Here is a 9,828-nt window from a genome sequence, read left to right on the forward strand (position 1 = left end):
AGAATTTAGCCCTAGGGACACAATGTGTACAGGAGCTTATGAAATGCAAAGGAAGAGCCACAGTGAATTGGCTGCAAAGTTCCCAGATGACTTGGCTTCTTCAAATGGTTTCCTTTCTTATTCTGCGGATTTGTATAAAAACTTCACTGCTTTCATATATGGTTTATACTTTTCTATATGTATCAGCTGTGAAAGAACATGCTTTCTATTGGCAAGAAGGATGATTATGGTTACAGTATTTATGGGCCTTTGACTTCACCCCATCAGTTGGTAACTGCAGCTAAGAAAATAGCTTCAAATATCATCTATTACACTGACATTTTCACTTTGTAAATGATCATATCTAAGAAATGTCATTATTTAGCTTGCTATTGGAAGTGTCACAATTAAGGAAAATCTTCAGAGCTCCAGGTGGGCATTTTCCCTGATTTTCCTGGGAGCTACAGGGGCCTGACATGGATGTTTTCATATGTGCACAAAATCATTCAAGGGGACCATTTGGATAAGCAGATAATTGCCTGTGTATATGTTTGCAGAATCAAGCCCTAACTCACTAAGTAAATGGCATCAGTCTCAAGCCCCTGTGAAAGAAATGTACAAAGTCACTGCTGTCCTCATCTGCCAAATATTCCATCCCATCTTCTGACAGAGTAGAAAAATGGCTCCCTACTGGTGCAGAACAGAAACCTCAACAGTAATGCACATATTTCTTCATGACTTAAAGGAAATGTTTGCCATTAATTTGTTGTTCTTCCCCAAACTTCTGGGATGAAAAAGAAACCATCTCTCCTGGAGTTTCCCACCTCTTCCCAGACAGCTGGGCCAGGCCTCCAGTGTTGTGCCTCTTAAGGAGTGCTGGGGTTCCAAAACATGGAAAGGGCTTTTGCCTTACTAGCTATTAAAAAAAAAAATTCACATTACATTTTCCCCTTACCTTCTTTGCACCTTACCAATGAAATGAGAGAGCAAGTGAGAGCCTTTCAAGAATGTGTTGGGTTTAACTGTGATGGGTTCCATGTGACTGAGGCTCCGGGGGTCTCATGGCTCTTACCCTCCCAAATCCTGCCACACATCTTCTGGTGTCTCACCTGGGACATTTCACTGCTCTTTACACCATTTAGGCCAAGAGCAAGAGCTTTTGCCTGTTCTCTTAAACATTTTGATTATCTAAGCATTTAAACCAGATGCAGCAAAATAATAATGGGTTTTCATGAGTTACTCCAAGTGGATTGTGACTGAATTAATGCTTTGCAGTAATTGAGTGCAAGATTTTGCTATATCAGCTACTGGATTTGAACAGGAGCCATTCCCAGCATATGCTCACAGGAGCATCTCAAAAATAAAATGCTTTGAGAACACACTCCTTAGGCAAGCTGAATAAATTGTACTGCAACATAGGTATGGGCTGAGCTAACAGCATTTTATTTTCAGCTCAAGCACTGTTGTACCCAGCCCCAGCACTTGCCTAATTTTATAAAGACTTAAGGTATGCAGATGGAGTGACTAATGAAGGTCTTGGCAGATCCAGCTGCTTCCTCTAAGGAGAGATTGACAAAGTTGGGCTGCCAGGCCCTGCAGGAAGAGAAAGGACGATGGGATCTTCCCAGCTTTCAGTCTTCTGTAATGATCCTCAGTTCCCATCAATCAAAGCCACTAAGATAATCTCTCCTCTAGTGCTAGGATCATCTGGTGAATACCCAAGCCAGGGTAGCTGATCCAGTCTTGTCAGAATAATCCCAATTGAAATCATAGCCTCTCTCTAACTTGGTAAGGTACAAGTCATATTTTATGGCCTGTCTGAGATCCTGCCTGAAGAGGTACCTTCTACTTCACCCCACAGGAGGTCATTACAGAAATCCCATGGGTGTCCTCCATCCCCTGAAACATGTGGGCTACCATCAGAGAGAGGGGATCAGTCCTGTGACTATTAGCATCTTTCTGACCTGTTTGCTAAGCCCACTAGTATTATCTAAAGAGTTTTAATTCAGCCAGCACCATTGATTTTCAGTGGCAAATGAGTGCCTCTTATCTCACCCCAGCTCAGCAGAATGGAATGGTCTCTGTTTAGCTGGTGTCTCCCATCAGACACTGTGGTCAGGATTATACTTGGGGGCAGCCCACCCCATCAAAAAACACTCCAGGCTACAGATGCACCTAACTAACCACCAGCTAACACACCAACCTCCTCCCCCTGTCCCCTTGGCCTGCCAGCCCTCTCCTCTCTTCTCCACCAGCATGGCCAAGCAGACTCTGGCTCAGTGGGCAGAGGTTGGGCAATCAGAAGAGTCACACCCTCTGCTTTGGGTGCTTTGGCATGATGCTGTTATTTTCTGGAGCAGCAGGAAGACCTGTGGGGCACCCGTGGCTCCCGAGGGACGCAATCTACAATTCCTTCTGCTGCTTTGGGTGCATGTTGGTGTGGTAATCTGCAGTGTGGGGATTACAGAGCTGACTCAGGTTGTGGGAAGCCTTGTTGTCTCATGACACTTAAAGGTCTCTATTGGGACATGCTAGACACGTTCAGGCTACAGGAGAACCCCTTTTTTCGTCATTCATCAAACTAGTTTGCCTCCTAAATGAAGAGTCTTCCCATCTATCCCAACCTTCAGCCCAGGGATGAATGGGATCCTACCTACCCTGTGCTGCCAGTCATCCCCTCTGTAGTATGCACTGGCTAACATCTCTGCAACCCTGGCAATCAGCAGTCTGTATGGTTGGAGACAACAGGACCTAGCCATGATCTACTATGGTGGCAAACCTCCAGCCTCCTGGTTCCTCCAGCACAGGGTGTTCCTGTGTTGCTGTATAGATCAAAGAAATGAGGTTGCCCTTTGGAAACTGGCTCATGATCTTCCTTTCCTTGCCCCTGTGCAGCAGAACTGTTTTACTCCCACCATGTTCAGGATCTCTCATGGCTGCAGGGTAGGAAAGATTTGCCTCCTGGTAGTGAAACCATATAAGCTTTGGTTGTAGATTTTTTCCACTCAGTAAAAACAGAGCCAGGAAATTTGTTTCAGGCTGTTGAGTTCGGCTTCTCTGTACAAGATTTTTGGCCACTCATCTCAGCCAGGACGGAAGGGATGGGTGAGAGGGAAGACCATCAACTGAATGGGGCCAGCAGAGCGTCCCTGACATAATATATGAGATGAAATCCATAGGAGAGCCAAGTGAAAGGCAGACACAAGGACATGTTACACTGTGCCCTGGTCATCTGTGCAGTCCTCTGCCAGGAGGATAGAAAGACTAGAGAAAAGGTAGGGTAGGGATGAAATGGGATTGGCAACCATCACCGGCTTAACCAAAATAGGCACTTAATAATGTGTAGAAGAAGTGACTCAGATTTTCATGATGTCTTTTAATTTAGGATCGATGGTTGTGCAGATTACATGGCACATTTGCAGGAGGAGTACTCATAGAATATAGATGTTATTAAAGCAGGATAATTATTTGTATTTGGTGTCAAGCCAAAATTCACATTACAGACAGGTCTTACATGCAAATTTAAGAAAATAATTCAAATGCAGAAATAAGCACGAGAAAGTTGATCAGTGTGGAAAGGATGACTCATATTGACTCAAGAGTTCTTCATTTTCGTGTCAGTTGCCTTAAATTTGACAAAGAATATCCTGTGACAGTAGTAGCTTTAAACTACGTCAGGAGAAGGTTTCAACTCTTAGGCAACCAAGTGGTGTCCTACACAGAGAGAACATGTAAATAATCCCCACCAAGTATTCTGGAGGACAGGATCTGTCCATGCTTACCCATCCCCCTGTTCTGCTGTTGGCTTGGTCTCCCTGCAGAAAGCAGGATTTTTGAGGGGCTGTTTCCCTGTGCCACAGGGCTGTTGCATTACCCCAAGGTGCTCAGGGTATCAGAGAGCAGCCCAGGTGCCTAGGAAGCCTTTTAACTCTTCCCAACCATAAACATTTCTGTTTACCTTCCAGAAACCCCCTCTCCTCAGGGGAAACTGCTGCTTGTTTCTCTTTTACCACTGGATGTGAGTGCAGGTCTGTTATTACTGGCACTCCCTTATCATGGTTGCATTCTTCTTGATTCAAGAGACTATAGTAAATTCTGAACTTTGAAAAAGTAAACCTGAGACTTTTGTGTTCAAACCTCCTGTATTTTATGTGAGCAGGGGACTTCTCTCTATTCTAGTATGTTTTCCATCATCAAGGACTCCTTTACTTAGTGGTTCATATACAACATTGCCCTTTCTTCAACCATAAAATAAGTACATCAGTAAGAAAATAAAAGTCACTGCCTACTTGTAAAACAAAATTATATAGACAATTAACAAAAGCAGTGAACAAGGCAGAGGTAAATAACTGCTCTTCCCCTGTCTTCTCAAGGGATGAGTCTTGTGCATAAAATCTCAAATGCATCAGGAAGGAGAGCTGTGAGGTACAGATGTCCAGAGCATTTCCATTTATCCAGATGCTTCTGTGATGTTGCCTAACATGGCTCATACCCTTCCAGCACCAGACTTATCCACCTGCCTGGGACCCAGGCAGCCATGACCACTTGAAGGTCTCACCTCCAGACCCTGTCTTCTCCTGGAATGCAGAGCCACAGCTCACACAGGCAATTGCTGGCTCAGTTACAGGATTGAAATTGGTGCTTTCAAAGCCTGTCCAACCTCTGGACCATGCCACAAGATGATTAGGGGTAAAAAGTATTTTCTCATCTTGCTGGTTTGCTGTCAGATGTTTTGCTCTGTCAAACAGGATCTGAGATCTACCCTTCCACTTCTGCTATTCCCTCAAGCTGTCTATTCTATTTTCTTTTCTTCTGATTTTTATAAATACTTGTCCTCAAAGCATCCTTTCTGAAGTGGATACAATCCAAACAAATCCCAAACTCTGAACTATCAGAATTTTCCCCATCTCTGAAGGTTCTCAGGCCCACTCTGTGCCAAGCACTGTGCCTCTGAGTCCCTCTCATCAGCATCCAGTAAAGCTCATGGATGAGAGGGAGTCAGACCAGCTTGTGTTTTGCATGCCTCTCTGGTTTTGCCATGACACAAATCACTTCCCACCCATCCACCCCATTGTGAACATGTAGGTCTTTTGGGAAATCACACATCTGCCTGGCCTCCCTCCTCAGGTTCCCAGCCTAACCCCAGAGAACATGTCCCTTGGGGCTTTTCCTTGTGGGACCCTCTGGCATAATGCAGGAGTCTTAAGAAGGAAAAATGTATATGAGCTCCTTCAGACTCACCTTAATTTGATCTCTTTCTCCTTTGTAAAGTCAGGGTAATGCTTTCACCTTGGCATTGGTGGGTTGGTGGTGCCACTGAGCTTGTACCTACATGATTTCAGGCTGCTCCAGAGTGTTCACAGCTCTCATCGATAGCTCTTGTCCTGCAGATTACAATTTTCCAGGGTAAAAAAACAGGTACAGAGGACCTGGATCCCTGCAGGCCTGGTAGAAAGAGAACAGTAGTTGAAAGAATAATAATACAGGTCAGACATACACAGGTTGGTAGCAGCAAAGGAACTTAATGAAAAACAAATCCTAACAAGCATGGGATACTAAGTTTAAGAAGTAATTCACATATTACTTGTTGCTTAAGGGCCAAATGCATGCTGCCTAAAATACTTCCCCAAGTTTGCAAGGCATGGCTTTTGCAACATATTGAATAAGTTCTTTTTAGCACATTTCATGTCCATAAAGATGTCTCTCTAACCTGTGGGACATCAGATAGTCGCAAAGTGACAGCATGATTTCAGGAATGGGTTCTAGTGTTGTAAAAGAGATCCCTGATGAAATCCATTCATGCTCTCCCTCCCTGAAGGGTACAGGCTGCCACTGTCACCACACTGAGTCAATTAACCCCTTCATTAAGTGCTGAGATGGCAGTCACAAGTCAGGGTGTGTCCAGAAGAGCCAGATGAGCAACTTGTGCAAGAGAATAGAAATCCCATTTGAATACTGCAGGGCTGTGGACAGGGCCAGAAGCAACAACACTGAGTATTGGTGCAACTTTCCACTTCCGGAGCTTGGGGAAGCCCACGGTGATTGATGAGATCAATCTGTAATCAGGGAAGCAGAAACTTCCATTTTAGAGATGAGGAATGGCAAAACATGGAGAAGGCAACCTGAGTGCTCTCACATCACGCAACCATCAGCACAGGACCAGGAGACAGACCAGTGACCCACAAACCTGGCTTCTAATCTTCTTCATAAAACCATTCAGGCTTTGTCATTCTTTTCCTTTGTTCCCAAGCTACAAGAAAAATGTGACCATGAATTCTGTCACTATCTGCCCTACCCTGAGCTGTGTGGTTGCAGGAGAATGCAGAGAGCTTCATCCCACCTGACTCCTCTGCCAGGTACAACACCTCCCAAAAACCAGGCATGGAAAGTCATTTGCAGGGTGAGGAGGGGACCAGCAAGGGAGAGAGGCAAGAACAAAGCCTCTGCCATCCCCAGGAGCAGCCTTCCTCACAGCAGCATGCTCACAAAGTTGGTGATGCTCTACAAAGCTGTTGCTTATAGCAGCTTCTCCATTCTCTCCCTCCAAAGAGTTTGGTACAAGACACAAGGTCACTGAGCTGCTCTGCCCGAAGTCATGACTACAGCAGTAGCCAGGGCCTTGTTATATCATACAAGGACTAAAATATCCTAACTAAAGGGTCCTGAAGAAGTGATATTCATCAGCCTAATGGGCTGCTTCTGCAGGTGAATGATATTTGGGATTGGTCACCTGCACACAGGGGTATCTCAGTGTGTGGTGATACCTCCATTCAGCAATCTGTACCCAGATCTCTGCCATCCCCTGTGGATCACAACCAAGACAACATCCAATAAGAGGAAACTCTGGGAAAGAATTGGTGGATATTTACTGAAGAAGAACAGTAAAAAAATGGAAAAATGTCTTTCAGAACTGGACTTTCAACATCCCTGACTCATTACAATACAAGTTTTTTTGAGGTTCTCTGAACAACCTCCCTCAACATCAGCAGGAGCTAAATGTGTGGGAGAGGGAAGAAACAAATATCTTAAAAATCAAACTACTATGCAAACCAGTGGCAAAGAGTACATTGCATGAGATAAATCTTGATGTGCAGAATGGCCAAGGTGCAAAAGAGAAGCCAATTAACTTTCTAGCAAACATCAGTCCATATTTCAAACAACACTGACCATCCTTCATTTTTCAGTTCTTTTGTCTTCTCTTCTTTTTTTCCAATTTTCCTCTCCAAATTTCATTTAGGTAAATATTTCTCCATGTTGCTCAGATGACCGTATCCGATTGCAGAGGTTTGAACCATAACCAATGATGAAAGCCTACCTGAGGGATACTGCAGCACATACACCACAGGGGCGTGGACATAAACCCCTGAACTATGCTGGCAGTATGACCAGAGTTGTTCTACCTGCAGGTTGTCAAGATAAGAACTTGCTTGCCTACCACACCGGGGCACCAAAGTGAATTCCTCATGGCTACTGGAAAAAACCCCACCAGAACTGTTGGCTTGAGATGGGGCTGAACCTGTAGGTTTTGGGGCCAGGAGGGGCTGAGCTCAAGCACGGTTACAGCAGGTCCTACCACACAGACACCTCTGGCTTTTCTTGGGAGGGAGGAGGCATGAGAAGAGCAGAGGACTGATGGCCCCAGACTGGCCTAAGGAGCACCAGGGTGGCTTTGCTACCTGCTGCCCTGCTGGGTCCCTACAGCCCAAGTGCATGGGAGAGAAAAGCCACTTTTTCTGGAGCAGAAGGCAGGGGGAGAGAAGAGTCCTCTCCTCAGAGATGCTGAGTGGGGCACTCACCTCCCCTTCACTCATGGGGAGGGCTTAGGTTTTACTTAGGAAAATAAGAACCAGAAAATATTACTGCAACGTGAGAACTGCCATTTCTGTTACATTACCTTCATACAGAAGCATCTCAAAATTATTTACAGATGCCAAGCGAAGACCAAGGCAAGGCCATGCAATGATGTTCATGGGTTTGCAGGATTTTATTAGTGTTGGCTGCAGATAGGTGTCTCCTTTTAAAAGGCAGGGCTGCTTAGGTCACCTGAAGTACGTGAAAGTAGCTGCAAACAACACAAGCAAGCAGAAGTTGTCAAATCAAAACCAGCTCCCACAGTACATATATAAACCTGCAGATCATGGATAAAAGAAACAAAAAGTAATCTTAAAGTAGCCAGCTGTTCTGATGAAAAGAACCAATTGAAAGGGAAAAAAACCAAACACCAAACCAAACAAACACCACAAAAAACCCCAACCCAAACCAAACAAAACATGTGAAATACGTTCTTTACAATAAAAACTTGCATGATTCCTATACCAGGCTCCCAGTCGTTTGCTGCCCCTGAGCTGGCAGTACAGGAGCAGTGCCAGGGGGTGTGTGCAGCTGCTTTCCCATTGCCTGGCTCCTGCAGCACTGCCAGGGCAGATTCCATCCTGCCCCAGGAACAGCCTGAGGGTGGGGAAGCACTGGTGGAGAGCACCCTTCAGTGAGTAGCTGGTGGGTTGGAGAGGCTCTGGCGTTAGAAGGAACTCCCAGAGGAAAGCTTTGGCCATAGACTGCAGCTGTCAGTGAAGTGACGCAGCATGTTTAAGCTTTCCTTGCTGTTAATCAGTAACTTTCTGCAGGTTTCTAAGTGCCCACACCACAGACCTGTCCAATTTCAGCTCTGCATCAAGTATTACAACATCGTGACACAACTGCCATTTTTCTTCAGACTTTTTGAGCCATTTTTAATGCTGAAATTCTACACTGTGAAGCCATGCAGTGGGGCAGCAGTGGGCATCTGCTGAGAGCAGTGATGTGGAGGAGCATGGGGCTAATCTGCCAGAAAAATGGGAAAGGGTTGCTACAAATGGGTCTGTGTTTGTTCAGTGGTGGTGCAATATGTGCAACCATGGGAGGTTTTTCTTCCCTGCAAGCATGGGGCTGAGGCCATAGGCTGCAGATGTTGGGGAGAACACAGCTCCCAGCTTGGGGAGGGAATGCGAGCAGAGGGTGACCCAGAGCCCAGCCCAGGCTTCCCAGGAGACACATTTCAGTAAGGAGGAGCATAAGGCCACTTATCACCCATTTCCTGCCCTCTTTCCCTTGGCTCTCTGCTCATCAAGGACTGAAAATAACAGTGAGCAGGAGTGCAGGCAGGCTGGGTGGGTGTTCCCTCACCACAAAGCACGGAGTGAGTGACCCTGGCGTGGCAGCAAATCATGCTGAGGAGGCCTGGGAGAACACAAGGGTTGGCATCACTCCTCTAACACAGAAATGAGCATCAATCCAATGTGGTTTAATATATGCTAAGGTCTGAATGGATTAACTGGAGTGCTGGGTCCTGGTCAGAGCATGGCACTTGCAGACCTGGACAAAATGAGGAGCAGTCAGCGAATGTGAGTCAGGATTAATACAGACCAAAGGATTCAAAAGGAAGAACAGGGGAACTTAGCTTATTCAGTCCAAAAAAAAAAAAAAGAATATTAGGAACAGAGACAGAAACAATCATCTAATGTGCAAAGCCTTCTTAAGAAGATGATGATTTTATATTATCTGAGGAGACAACGGCATGAAGAAATCAATCTTTCTTCTGTAACAAAGAGTGTTTTGACTGGCTGCTAGGGAACATTTCCAACATGTACAAGGTGAGGAGTGATGGGAGAGGCTGGAGAATCCATGCCCAGAGAGATTTTTTGGGAGCTGTTTGACAAGATTTCCCATGATGCTTACCTGTGCCTAGGATGCCTGGGATCAGGGGTCCAGCAGGGCTCCCTGGCAGGTGGGGGGTACCTCAGTGCTGAGGGGGACCCAGTGGTACCACCAGGTCCCTTCCTGGTTTACAATTTGTCACCTGAAATGCAGCAT

The sequence above is a fragment of the Heliangelus exortis genome, chromosome 1 (assembly GCF_036169615.1).
Source record: "Heliangelus exortis chromosome 1, bHelExo1.hap1, whole genome shotgun sequence".
NCBI classification, from domain to species: Eukaryota; Metazoa; Chordata; class Aves; order Apodiformes; family Trochilidae; genus Heliangelus; species Heliangelus exortis.